The sequence below is a fragment of the Nylanderia fulva genome, unplaced genomic scaffold, assembly GCF_048542155.1.
Source record: "Nylanderia fulva isolate GAGA-0341 unplaced genomic scaffold, ASM4854215v1 Scaffold9, whole genome shotgun sequence".
In the NCBI taxonomy this organism is placed as follows: Eukaryota; Metazoa; Arthropoda; class Insecta; order Hymenoptera; family Formicidae; genus Nylanderia; species Nylanderia fulva.
The window spans coordinates 5,227,689-5,243,521 of NW_028191026.1; positions in this window are offsets into that span (position 1 = coordinate 5,227,689).

Below are 15,833 nucleotides of genomic sequence, written 5' to 3' on the forward strand. Positions count from 1 at the left end.
GTTCTATTCTTCATTTTCATATTCATTGAGATTGCGTCGACTGCAGAGATTATTTCATAATTTCGTCGCGGCAATTTCACCCGGAGAGATTCTTTCGGACAAATTTCAAACCCTCGTCCTCAGAGAGGGAGAGACTTGAGGCTCTCGTCCCGCATCCAGGGGGATATGAATAATATTTGCAGGCACGTGTCCCTCCCGTCACGGCAGTGCCAGGGGGTGGTCAGAGGGTGGGTCGAGCTTTGAGCTACTCCGTATTTGGTGCTCTAAGCTCCCGGTAATTGCCAGCATCGCAGGGGATCACAGACACAAATACCGATCGTGCCCGGAATCGGCGCGACTACGCGTTTAATTACACGTCACGTACGCGTGAGCGTCTCTATTATAATATAAATATATATATATATGTACATATATATTCTCCCTTTTCTTCCCTTCTCCGACACCGGATGTCCTTTCAGATACTGGAGATCGTCGTACCGGATTCTAATAAATGTCGCCACATGCACAGTCACGAAATACTAAATAAATACTAATAATAAGAGTAATAAAGATTTGGTATTTATGTATATAAGAGAATTTTTTTATCTATTGTTTTATTTAAATTATAAAAATCCTCCATCTCAGTTTTACGAATTTTTAATAAATAAAAAAATTATGCATTAATGATATTAAATACACAGAGAGTTTTACTTCTCTTAGAATTTATCCTAAAAATTGTGCTAATCGTGGGACAATATAATCTTGAAAGAATTTTATAAGAGTAATAAAGATTTTGTATTTATGTATATATAAGAGAATTTTTTTATCTATTGTTTTATTTAAATTATAAAAATCCTTCATCCGACTCAGTTTTACGAATTTTTAATAAATAAAAAAATTATGCATTAATGATATTAAATACACAGAGAGTTTTACTTCTCTTAGAATTTATCCTAAAAATTGTGCTAATCGTGGGACAATATAATCTTGGAAGAATTTTATAAGAGTAATAAAGATTTGGTATTTATATATATAAGAGAATTTTTTTATCTATTGTTTTATTTAAATTATAAAAATCCTGCATCCGACTCAGTTTTACGAATTTTTAATAAATGAAAAAAATTATGCATTAATAATATTAAATACACAGAGAGTTTTACTTCTCTTAGAATTTATCCTAAAAATTGTGCTAATCGTGGGACAATATAATCTTGAAAGAATTTTATAAGAGTAATAAAGATTTTGTATTTATATATATAAGAAAATTTTTTATCTATTGTTTTATTTAAATTATAAAAATCCTGCATCCGACTCAGTTTTACAAATTTTTAATAAATAAAAAAATTATGCATTAATAATATTAAATACACAGAGAGTTTCACTTCTCTTAGAATTTATCCTAAAAATTGTGCTAATCGTGGGACAATATAATCTTGGAAGAATTTTATAAGAGTAATAAAGATTTGGTATTTATATATATAAGAGAATTTTTTTATCTATTGTTTTATTTAAATTATAAAAATCCTTCATCCGACTCAGTTTTACGAATTTTTAATCAATAAAAAAATTATGCATTAATGATATTAAATACACAGAGAGTTTCACTTCTCTTAGAATTTATCCTAAAAATTGTGCTAATCGTGGCACAATATAATATTGAAAGAATTTTATAAGAGCCTCTCTAATTAATTAACATTTATCACAATAAAAAATATTAATATATCTAAAATATAAAATATGTTAATTTTACTATGTACATATATTAATATTTTTTATTGTAATAATATAATTGTGGTAATATTTTATTGTAATTTTTATTGTAAATATTAATCAGAGAAATTCCTGTAAAATTCTTTTAATACCATATATTATCACAATTTTCACGGTAAAGTCTAAGAGAAAATTCTCTCCGTGTACTTATAAATAAGAATTATTACGTCAGCGAGCGAAATGTCATTAATTATTAATCTGAATTTTTGCACAATCGTCTCGGCTCCTAATAATAAACGGGAGTGGCGAAACAGGAACGGATGGCACATAATTATAGCGTATCGAACGTCTCTCTCTCCGCCAGATGCGACAGGGTTCAAAACGAGCGCGTCAAACACAAAAACGCGAGCGATAGCCTTCGGTAGCCTCGATTGAACCGATTCGGCCGTCAATCAAAGTCGAAAGTCGAAAAGCCGACTTGCTTTCTCGATGACAGACGGATGGACAGACGGACGAACAGTTCAGGTAAATCGACATATCGCGTTACGAGGGTCACCCTGAGGCCCCGAGGATCTCATCGATCGACGAAAAGTCGGCAAGGTGCTCGAAAATAGAATAAATTCTTTCCCTTCTTTCTCGCCATGTGACTCAAATTTTACGTATTCGTATACGTTTATTTGTTCGATAGGATCATTTCGAGATCGCGCAGTTTCCGAATCTTGAAAGACAGAGGAAAGATAAAAAAGTGTCGTCTGTCATCTCTAGAAAAGATCGATTATACGTTTTAAAAAATAAAAATATTCATTAGTTTCTTTATCATTTTTTCAGGTCGATTTAAAATTAAATTTTCTGGACCTTTATTAAATTATTTTTGTTATACTTATCAGATCGTGCACGTGTAAAAATGTTTTCGATATTATATTTTTTTATTCAATATTTATGTATATTAATAGTAATAATATATAATTATATAATATTATAATTAAAATTATAATATTAAATAAATAAATATAATATCATGTGTATATTAATAGTAATAATATATAATTTATTATATAATATTATAATTAAAATGAATATTAAATCAATAAATGTAATATCAATTAATAATTTATATTATAAATAAATAATTACAATATGATACTATTTATTGTGCATCCATTTTCATCAAAACTCCCAATTTTTTGGAGAGTTTCAAAAATTGCGAAAATGATTTCCGATCGCTGCTATGCTTTCTCCAAGATGCAAATTTTCGGCATAAATCCCCCAGTTACGCCGTGTTTGAAGGCGCGTCGCATCGCAAAGAACGTTCGCAGAGGTGCGTTTCGTAAAACGCGCGGGGACGAACGTCGATTGTCTCTGCGGTTTTTCGCCGGCCGCAAAATAAGGCACCGGCCGCGGTATTCCGACCACATCCCGCCGATTTTATTCCGCCTGCATTGCAACGCGGGACCGTAAAACGTGATCGCACGCCGTCGTAACGTAAGCGACGTTTTGCGACTCGCAACGCGCGAACCTCAGAAAATTATTCTCCTCGTCGCCTTTATCTTCCAACTCGTCATCTCTCGCGCGCATATGCAGATTTGCGAGATATGTTACGCGGCAAGTTGCAAATGTCAAAAATTTTAGCTACAGAAAATTTATAAAAAATATATAAAAAAATTAATAAATTTAATAAAAAATATAAATAGATATGTTGCAAATGTCAAAAATTTAAGCTATAGAAAATTTATAAAAAATATATAAAAAAATTAATAAATTTAATAAAAAATATAAATAGATATATAAAAGAACTGATCCAAGATTGGAGCTGAAAAGCGAAAGTGATGGACGTTGAGAAGGCGAACGAGGATCCGATTTGCATATCGCTCTGTCACGACCCTTTTTTATTCTAGCAACGCGCGACGAAAGAGAGACATCTGCATCAGAAAGAGGACGTAGCGCAAAGTGGATTACGGTAATGGATCGCACTAGCGATTGATCGGATTAGATTATGACGGTGATATCGTCGTAATCGGTGAACGGGCTCAGTCGGTGCGAAACAACATACGTTCCGCCTTACGATTCTCGGTGTGAAATTGTAGCAGATCATTTCGTGGAAGATCACAAATAGATTACTTAATCGCCAGAACTATTATTTGTTTAAACCACACAAATAAAAATAATAATATATCTATCCAATAAGATATAAATTATGTTCGATTAATTTTACTATGTACATATTAGTATTTTTTATTTTGTGATAAATATTTAATCAGACAAACTCTTATAAAATTCTTCTAATATCATATTATCATGATTTTCGGAGCAAATTCTACATGAAAATTCTGTCCGCGTATCAAGAACTCTAAAACAATTAAAAATAAAGCCAGAATTCTTAATTATTTATGTTTCCACGAAATGAGACGCTTCACACACCTCTATAAACATGTTATAAAATAACAATCTCTCACTCACCGATACCTGCAATAGCGGAGTTGTAGTAGTACACATCATTGATCTGAAAAAAAAAATTAAATAATGTATACACATATATATTATATATAATATTATTGTATATTATAAAATATTTAAAGCAAAGATTTAAAAAAAAAAATTTCAAAAATAATTTACATGCCTAAAAATAGTATATATAATGTAAAATATTCCGTGAAGAAATAAAGCAGGTAATTTTACCAGTAGCGAATTAATAAATTAAATGTGTTATAAATTATTTACGTGCATACATACCTCACAGTTGCCCCGCTGTCACCCGATGCCTCTTCAGCCTCCTCTCTTGATCCTCTCTTGGTCCTTCGTAGCACTCACTCGCGAAAATACGAATAATTATATACGATCGCCCGAACTTTTACACGGCACTCCCGACACGATTGAATCGCAAACCTGTAACAAACGAAATACATACATATATTAGAATAATCTTATTATTTCGCATGAAAACATACACAATATAAATATAGCTAGAACTAACAATACAATACAAAGGGTAGGAATGATTGTGTTTACTAATTAATCACAGCGGAACGCAGCTCGAAGTGCCTGGTACTCGCGGCGTTTCGGTAATGGCTGAAGTTAGTCGCTGTTCCACGAACAGCGGCAACGTCATTCTACTAGTGCGCGGTAAATATGATTTAATAATAATAATTAATTGAAATTCAGAGGAGATTTGTTCACAAAAATAAAAAGTATAGTATTTTTAGTATAGAATAAACATATTAAAGTTTAATTAAAATTATTAAAACTTATTTAATTATTAAAATTATGAAAATGAAAATAATTCTTCTTATATGTATATTTTTATATCAATATTTCATCTTAGTGAAATTTATTAAGCTTTAATTTTTCTTCTTATGACAATTGAAAATTTAATTAAAGTGATGGATTCTTTAATAAATTCAAAGTCAATTTTCCTAATAAAAACAGCTTCAAAGAAAACCCCTACAATATTTTTTAATAAGCAATTTAAATAATTTGACAAATAAAATTCTAATAATTCTAATTAATAAAAAGTTGTTAAAATTTAAATAAAAAATCGAATTTGAAACTTTTAATTAAAAATCCTTTCACACAAAAATAATATCAAAAAATTCAATAAAAAATATACGAAACAAGATGCTGATATTTTAATTTTCCGCCATCTGATCCGCAATCTGTGTAGTCCTTTGATTCTTCTCGCAAATAAAATTCGTTTTACGATTCTCGAGAAATGGATAGAGGGTAAATGTACCGTTTACCAAAAGGTGTCCCGCACCTTGCGAAGGGCGGCGTAGCGCTATACGAGTCTCTAATTGGCGCTAATTTCGCAGACCTGTGCTCTCTCTCTTTCTCTCTTTTTCCTTTCGTCTGCACAAACAGAAACACGGGATACGCTCCATCACTCGTACAATATTGACCCTATAGCGGGTGAAACGACAAGAGTGACGGGGATCACAATGACGCGAGCCGCCCCCGCCTGCATATACGAGCTGTTAAACCGTCCCATTCATCCCCGTGTGCTCGTGGAAGCACTGACAGCCGGTCATTAGTCGAATACGAGAACGAGACGCGTGCACATTTAGTATGCGCGAGTGTGCTCGATGTTATCGCGACTTTCGCCATGAATCTCTCGTGGATCTCGGCAAGAAATTGCGATAATTCGTTCAATTCGCGAATTACATAATTTTACAACACAATATAAAGTATAGAGAATATATTTTTTAAGTTAGAATTATTTAAATGCTTATTTATTTATTTATACAGAATTATATACAATTATTTGGTGTTATTTCGTTCGCAAAAATTTATTAATTTTGTTGAGTATACGAAATAATACAAAAGAATTTTAGATACGATATTAAAAAATTAAATTATTTAAAAAATAATTGTATATAATCTTTAAATATTATATTAAATATTTAAAATAAAAATAATTTTATATAACCGTAACTCCTGAAAAAATATATTTTCTACATTGATAATAAAAACAAAAGAGAAGGAGCATTCCTGAAATTGCTCAAAGAATTTTTTGCGGAGATCTCGCAAAAGGATCTCGAGCTAACGGGGCACTCGGCCCTTTAATCCCGGGGTCAGGGCAGGAAATTAAAAATTGAATAGCCGGAGAAACGTCTCGTATGTACCTCGATATTGCGTATACAACGTGATATTCTCTCGACGTGCATGTACACACGCACGCATGTGCCATTGTCCCGTGACGTTGATTTGACGTAATTGGCACCAGGAAGGAGCCGAGCGGGGCAGCAATGATTGGGATAAGCCGGAATAAGCCGGGATAAGCCGTGCGTGGATTTTCTAGGAGGGGCGCGAGAATTTCGACGATATTTTTTTTTTTTTCCTACGCGCCACCGTTACTTATTCACCGGGATCAATTCGTCCCCTTTTCCTCCCTCTGATTCCGACGAGAATCACTTAATTCTCGATACACGGTGAACGGTAAATTAAAGTGCAATTTAGAAAATTGTGCAGGACAATTTTAGAGGTGTCGAATTTTAACGATGAATTTGGTTTAATTTTCCATATCCCCGTATAATGCGATGTAATTGTGCAAAAATAATTATTTTATATACAAAAAATCTTTTATAATGTCATTAAAAAACTATCCTTTTCTGCACAGAATTTTCTCTTAGAATTTATCCTCAAAATTATGATAATTATGAGACAATATTTACCACAAAATAAAAAATATGAATATCTACCACAATAAAATATAAAATATGTTCAATTAATTTTACTATATACATATTAATATTTTTATTGTGATAGATATTAATCAGAGAAACTCTTATAAAATTTTTCCAATAAAATATTGTCCCATTACGATGATTTTCAGGGTAAATTCTAAGAGAAAATTCTTTTTGTATAGCAAGCTGCAAATTATTCAAATTGTGTGACCGTAAAATAAAAATTAGATTCGTCCGTTTCACAGGAATTAGAGCTATATTTACGACAATTTTATAAATCCTCTTCATTTCTTTTGATATAATAAAAAAATGTTTCGAGATACTAAAAAGAATCGAACAGCCTTGAGACACTTTCTAACGCGATTTCTTTTTTCACCGTAAATTTCTGTTTGGAGAATTTGAATAAGCCTCTATTTTCACGTTTCATCCCTATTTGCATTTCGAGGGATGTGTTTGGGCAAACCTGTGCCCGAACTCCGGAGAATGCGTCGATTCGTCACGCGTTTGCAACGCGTGGACTCCGCATTGTGCACCGAATACGCATATAGATGCACGCACGCACGTACGTTAAGGACAACGAGTGGTTTTCGCTGTAATGCGAACGTCAAACACATCTCCAGGCCTGTGAGAGCGAACACCTGAGTATGCGAGAGCTCTCTCTCTCTCTCTATCTTGCCTAAGCTTCATCGGGGTCGTGCTTCAACCAGGATATTCCGAGGACTAATCACGTTTATCGTCCACCCTCCTTATCACGTGTCTCATCCTTTATACGTATATAGACACTGAAAAAGAAATGACTAAATTAATACATATTTAATTATTAATAAATATTGATTTGTTTCGAAAAGGATTTTCTCTTATATCAAACAAATATTATTAGTTTCAAATAAATGATTCATTTGGCAGTATTGAGATGAATACTTATTCCAATGAAATACATTTTTTTTTCAGTGTATATACATCGAAAATTAAGACGACTCTCGACTCTCTTGAGAATTTCGATCCGCTTTGTGCAAATTAATATTATATTTCTAACTAAAATGGTAATTAAAATTCATGTTTTTGCACACTTTTACACACTGCGGAGAAAATTTTCTCTTATATTCATATTAAAGTCAAATTTCACGTTTTGTTGGATTTAATTTAAATATTTTTATATGTTCAATTAACAAAATAATATTTCGTTGAAAGGTTTAGTCAAGTTAACAATTTTTTTTCAGCGAAAAATTTGATAAGGGTTGCTCTGATTAATAATTGTCATGATAAAAAATAATACTATGTACACAGCAAAATTAATCGAACATATTTTATATTTTATTGTGGTAAATATTAATCAGAGAAACTCTTATAAAATATCATGCATGATTACTAGGACAAAATTCTCTCCGTGTATTTTAATGTGAAAAAATTGGCGTAAGAATTGACATGATAAAAAATTATACTATGTATACAGCAAAATTAATCGAACATATTTTATATTTTATTAATCAGAGAAACTCTTATAAAATATCATGCATGATTACTAGGACAAAATTCTCTCCGTGTATTTTAATGTGAAAAAATTGGCGTAAGAATATTAATTATGTCCGATTTATTCTTGCTGTACTAAATCAGAAAATGGAAAATTAAATAAACCGGCTCTTCCTAATACCTGAAAATCGAAGTGCTTCCGGCTGCATTTTTATTAGAAAAATCGTTGACGCTCACCATGTAATCGCGATGCTCCAGGACGATATCTCAGGTCCAATTAGCGACGTACGTTCTCCTTTTATGTCGTCAGAGGGGCGCACGTGATTTCACGGATCTTCGTCGTGGCGAAGGGCAGATCGCGCATCTGCGGCACACAAGGGAAGAGCGTAAAATTTAAATAAATGTCCGCCGACCGGGCCACTGTTGGACACGGCGAATTAAGTGACATGCTAATCACGTCTGGCGATACATGCGCGAATGAATAATCGCTTGTTCTTTCTCCTCCCCTCATTGACAGAAACCTGTTTTGCGCGCCCTACACCTTGCGCTATTGTAAATTTTATTATATTAAAATAAAAAATTAAATTAAATTAATGAAGTATAATATAATAATCATTTATAATAAAAATAAAAAAATAAACATGAAAATAATAAAATAAAATAAAAATGATTGTAAATATAATAATTATTTTTCACTTTTGGACAAAAATTGATCAAAGGAAATTTGTCTTTCACGTATATTTTTATATATACGATGATTTCAAAGTTCTAATCTTCACACAGGTCAAAAACCCATCTGTATCGATGACATTAAAAGAGCAAAACGCAATTATATGTCACGCATTCGACGTGCAATCGCATGGAAAAAAACTCGGTGAATTCAAGATGACAAAAATGTGTCACCTGGTCGTGTTCGACAACGAAAAGGGTTGAGCAGTCGATCGGAAAAAAATCGTCATTAATGCGAACATTCGCCCCTCGATCGCGAGTTCATCGAGAGGAAGAATTCCGAGGCGTGACAGATTTCAATTTTCAGGAACGAACATTTCGTCTCACGGACTGAATCAAGGGCTGTCTCGAATTCGTTTATCTCTTTCCACAGTTTTTCATCCATCTAGAAAATTTCGTATATAATTTCATTATTTAATTTTATTTAATTTCTTTTAATTTAATTTTCTATTTAATTCTTTTCTATTTAATTTTATTTAATTTCTTTAAGTTTGCCGAGAAAACGAATTTTTATATATATATATAAAAAATTAAAATGTGCAATTTTATATTGTGCGCTAAAAGCAATCATATATTATAAAATATTTGCAATAAAGGCAATCTTTTTCAAAATCAATTTTTAGACATTAATAATTTTCGCGATTCGCGCGTATGCAAATTCGCGCTTATCCCGCCCCCGTTAAATGCAAAACAAAATACCGCGAGGGATCAATGCGGCCGCGAAAAAATCATAAATCACGATAAAGGGACGCGCACGTGCACCCTCTCGTACGCGCGTGAGAGAACCCGACTAGGAAAAACTATTAACACTCTGTAACGGCGAAGAGACAAGGGTTTAAAGGGACCGGATACGCGATCCAAATGTGCTTTGCATGCAAGTGTTGCCGACAACTCTAAAACTCCACTGTCATAATTTTAAAAATACTAGGGAAAACATTTTTTTATATATAATTATACATAATAATTTTTTATATATAATTATACATAAATTTATATATATATATGTATAATTATACATATAATCGTAAAAATTATATGTGAAATATGTTCATTTTTATACATAATTAATAATTATATAAATTATAAGGGTTCATATATAATCATATAAAATTATATATGAAACATATATATTTTTATATATATTATATATGACGATACTTATTTATGATATAATAAATTTATAGAATTATGTTGCATTAAATCCTCCTCGCAAACTAACAATAATTTCAAAATAAACACAGTAACATGTACGAGAAGCTATAAGATTTTCTTCAAAAATGCGATTATAGAATTAAATTGAGATTTTTATTATTGATTTCGTTAATTTTTTAAATTTACTTATATTTATTATATCTATATAATAATAAATATAAATAATGTAAATGTAAATCAATAATAAATTATAATATACAACAAGTGATTATATAAGAAACCTAATTATATAAAATTATTTAAAAAATTATATAATTAGCTCGCGTGTATAATTTATCGTGACGGCATAATGCAATTAAATTAATCGTGTCGATTTCCAAGGAAGAATGGTCCTGGAAGCACCTGCGAGCCTGACGGAATAATTCATGGAAATTTAAGGTCGACAATTAGGTAATAAATAGTCGAGACACCCTCTTTTCTCTCTTTTCGCCTACTCCACCTTCGCGTTTCGCTACGTCGTGCACGTCGTTGAAATCGACAGGGGAGTGAATTAATAAAACGACCCCCGGCTGGGTGTATGTGTGTGCGCGATGCTTGTAAATGTGTGTTTCGCCAGGCAGCGATGCACAGATGTGCCCCTTCGCGAAGGGCGAGTTTCTTTTATTTTATTGCCGGGGATTAATGGAATAGTTTGCATGCCCGAAACAATCGAGTATTGCATTCCTCCTTCCTCGGCAAGGACCACCCTCAGTTGTAGAAAGGATACCCCGAGATAGCTCGATATTGTAAAATTGCCCGTGATCTTTTTTTTTTCATCCCTCGTTCCACGTTTTCCTAGTACAAATTATAAATACAATCAGAATCTTGATATAATTTTTATTATATACATATATATATTATATTATTTTAATATAATATTTATATTATATTATAAATATAATATATAATAAAATATTTATTATATATATATATATATATATATAAAATTTAATAACAATAATTTACTATTAACTACTATTTACTAATAATAATTATTACTATTAAAAATCAGAATAAAAAATAGTGTTAAAAATCAGAAAAAAATAAATCTGAGCTCATTAAATATAATAGTGTTGTTACAATTACATGTGACAGTTTTTTTTTGCCCTGGGGTAACAGTAACGACACAATGCATCGGGTGGAAAAAGGATCTCGTCACCTACCGGTGCACCGCGTGAGATCGCAGATTCGAAAAATTTCGACTGCCATTAATCGTTCCTTCGTAGAACGACGCTTTGTTCCTGCGATGACACGCGTAAATCTGTCGCTAAACGACTTTTTCCACTCGCGAGCGAGTGTTCGCTCATGCGAGTCCGAGCTCGCTTTAAATCGATATGTTGCGAGCATCGAGGTGTCAAATAAACATTTTAAAATGTAACAACATAATTTCTTCAAAAAAATTCAGAGAGATTTTATTAAAATAATAAAACAATCTCTGAAAAAAATTAAGAGCTTCACCATCGCTCCATCTTCTAAAAATTTTTAAATGTAACAATATAATGTAATTTCTTCCAAAAATTCTTTTCGATTAGAAAAAAATTTTTAATTAAAAAAAATCTTGATTAAACAATTTTTTATTTTAAAAAATTAAGAGGTTCACTATCGACTCTAAAATTGTCTAAAAAATTGAATTAACATCAATTCGTGAATTTCACTGTTATAGTTCAACCCTTCGACAGAGAAAGAGGGGGACCTCTTTGAAAGAGTCCTTATTAGAACGATACGTCGAGTCGAGTCCTGGCGGCGCGATATAGGGTCCACGGCAAATCGCACCAGCGGCGACGAAGACGTCGTATTCAGCGGAGGCGGTCGTCTGTGAAACGCGTTTAGCTTGTTGGTACACAGAGCTCGACGGGCGAGATGCGAGCCCCACATTGTGTGCGTGCGGATGCACCCACGTGCACCCGGTGCATCGATTTATTTTCGCGTTCGTCATTTTTGAAAATTCTTTTTTTTACCTCGAAATAATAAAAATTAATTTTTTACATTTTTCATTTAATTATTTCTTTCTCTTTGATTGAATGATTTATTTTCGCGTTCGTCATTTTTGAAATTCTTTTTTTTACCTCGAAATAATAAAACATTTTTTCACTCTTTGATTGAAAAAAAACCACGAGATACAGATAAGCCGATAAGATTTGCTAAAATTATCGTATATTATTTTTTATAACAAAAATTGATACGCGAATAATAAATATAAAATGTAAAAATTATTTTCAATCGAAAGTACTCGATGAAAATTAAATATATATTTTCCCCGATTTTGCGAGGAAAAAGGGACTTTATTCGCGTAATCTACCACCTGCGTATCATTAGAGGATTAAGGATCCTCAGTAAACGTGTCCTCCATATGGAGACTCCTCTCTCTTTTTTTCTATCTGCTCTCTTGCAAAGAGATCAAATTCCACTCGAAGTCCCCCCAATCGAGCTCTTCTCGAAGGCGATCCTTCAGGATCCGACAATGAGATCGAGTGGAGAGAAAACAGAGTCGACAGCAGATGTGAACCTCCATTCTCGACTTATTCTGTCAAAACATGGACAACGTTTATAGCTATATATATATATATATATATATATATATATATACGTCTATGGAAAACGTTGCGAGAGCATAAAGAATGGAGAGAAGAGTAAAAGTTTCTCTGCTTTAAAAGCGTAATTTATCGAGCGACGCGTGTTTGTCATCGTCGTGAAAAGTGCAAGAAATTAGGCCCTTTCGTGTCATAACAATGAAATAACGATCAATAATTGTTATGTCGTCTCATGCTTGACAGGCAACTTGCAAGTTAACTTTTATATCGAATATATTGGCAAAAATATATTTAAATTTATTTAAATTCTTAATCATTCTAAATTCTTCACAATTTGTCATAATTCTTAATTTTGCAAAATTTAACTACATGACATTTGAGATATATATCTTCATAATAAGATTTATGCATTTATGTATTCTTTTATATCGCGTATTTTATCATCAATTTTAAACTGTATGGTTATTTTTTAAATAAAATAAATGAAGTATTTAAACATTTTTTTTATACATATAAAATATTGTTAAGATTTTCTTATATTTAAATTTATTTAAATTCTTCATAATTTGTCATAATTCTTAATTTTGCAAAATTTAACTACATGACATTTGAGATATATATCTTCATAATAAGAAGATTTATGCATTTATGCATTCTTTTATATCGCGTATTTTATCGTTAATTTTAAACTGCACGATTATTTTTTTAAATAAAATAAATAAAGTATTTAAAAATTTTTTATACATATAAAATATTCTTAAGATTTTCTTATATTTAAATTTATTTAAATTCTTAATAATTCTAAATTCTTCATAATTTGTCATAATTCTTAATTTTGCAAAATTTAACTACATGACATTTGAGACATATATCTTCATAATAAGAAGATTTATGCATTTATGTATTCTTTTATATCGAGTATTTTATCATCAATTTTAAACTGCATGATTATTTTTTTAAATAATATTAAAATAATATAATATAATATAATATAATAATATAATATATAATATAATAAATATAATATAGTATAATATATTATATTATATTATATTATAATATAATGTAATATAATTTTATATCATTTATTTAAATAATATTGTTTTTAATTCTTCAGATTCTCTTATCGCGACATATTCGATTACGGGCCGGTCGGCGATATAATTTGTCGCCGAGAGCGCGACTTGTGCCCCCTATTATGCAAAATTACAACGACAACAACAACAACGGGATCGTCTCGTTCTCCACTCGAGAAAAATCGGGGTCGGCTCTTCGGGCCCCGAAGAGGTGGCCGAGAGTCATCAATTACGATTGGAAATAAATCGAAGGCAGATGCGACGATCGCCCTTAGGGCCCGTCTCGCGGCGGGTGACCGAATTCTCAGCCCTTAGCAGCCCCCCGTGGACAATACGACTGTTTTCGGCAAATACAAAACGATACACGAGCCCCCCGGATGCGAAATCGTCACACTCTGACGCCGCGAATTTCCCGTTTCACGTATGAAAATTCCAAGCGCGTAGAAACATTATTTTATTTCCCCCCCAGAGTAGGTACACTGAACAAAATTGTTAATTTGACTAGACCTTTGAAAAACATTTAAATTAGATATTAATAAAAAATTAAATGTAATTAAAATTAAATATAATTAAAATTAAATATAATAAAAATACTAACGAAACGTATATTTGACTTAAATACTAATATAAATAGTAATTTAGTGTAAAGGTTTAGCCTAGTTAACAAATTTTGTTTATAGTGTATACTTATCTAAATGCGTTTAATATAATACGTTTTAAAAAATGTCAATATTATTCGCAAATTCATTTCAAATTAAGAATTAAATTCTGTCGATTTTTACGTAAAGAAATTTCTCTTTCTTCTTGATGAAAATTTCCACTGTACAATTAATTGCAAGGAGAATTATCGGCCTAGTCTTATCTGGCATGGTTCCTGTATACTGTCACTTTGACAACTTAATAAAGAATAATCGGTCGCTCGTGTTGGTAATTCGTAACGAGGTACGCGATAGCTCTTTTATCTGTAGACCACAGGAAGTCAGTAGCGATAAAAATCCTTCGCGAAGCCCTACGAAACGTGTGAATGTTGTCGGTTTAATGCATTAAAAGTCTTGATTTAATCAATGAAAACGCACGCGCGCTATAACACTGAATTTAAAAAATATTATCAAATATTTAGAACTGATATTATATAAATATTTATAAAATAGAATTATATATAAATATTTAAAAAATAGAATTAACAAAAAACGCGAGGATATTTTTTAATTCCTCGATAAATTAAAATTCTAAATTGCGTCATCCTAAATTAGAGTCCTTAGATTATATTAATTAATTTGCAATCAATTTTTCTCGTGTCACTCGATACTCGTCAACGAGACGTCGTTGAAGGTCTCCTTTCGTAGGGCTTCTTATAAGAATTCCTTCGTCATCGCGTTACATTTTCGCAGCAAGTTTCGTCCTTTTTCTTTCGTCCGACCGGTTATTCGCCCTTCGTCTTCTTCGTTTGAAACAATAAAGCCAATTCGACGAGGGAGATTCGCAGATCCGATTTGACAGGATCAGGACGACCATCCCGGATGCTGAAGGGATCCTCCCTCTCGCTACGCAAATACGGGATTAAGGTGCATTTACGGCTTTACTTTGGGTCATATGTTTCAATCGATTTATACGATTTGAATTTCGAAGTGTCGATAAAAAGTATCAACCTGCTACTGTTGAATTCAATCTGAAATTAATAGAGGAAGACAATAATCGTTGGAACAATTTATATAAGAGGATATTAATATTATCACAAGTATATAAATGGTGGCTAATTAAGAATCTAGTGTGGGGAGCAATGCACAAATTATTTTTTCTTGATTAAATATTTTTTAGTATATTTAGGTCCTGATTTCGAGTAATCTTCAGCAAATAATATAATTGAATCAAAATTGCACGTACACGGAATTTTCTCTTCGAATTTAATGAAAATCATGGTAATCGTGGGACAATATTGATGTTGAAAGAATTTTATAAGAGATTCTCTG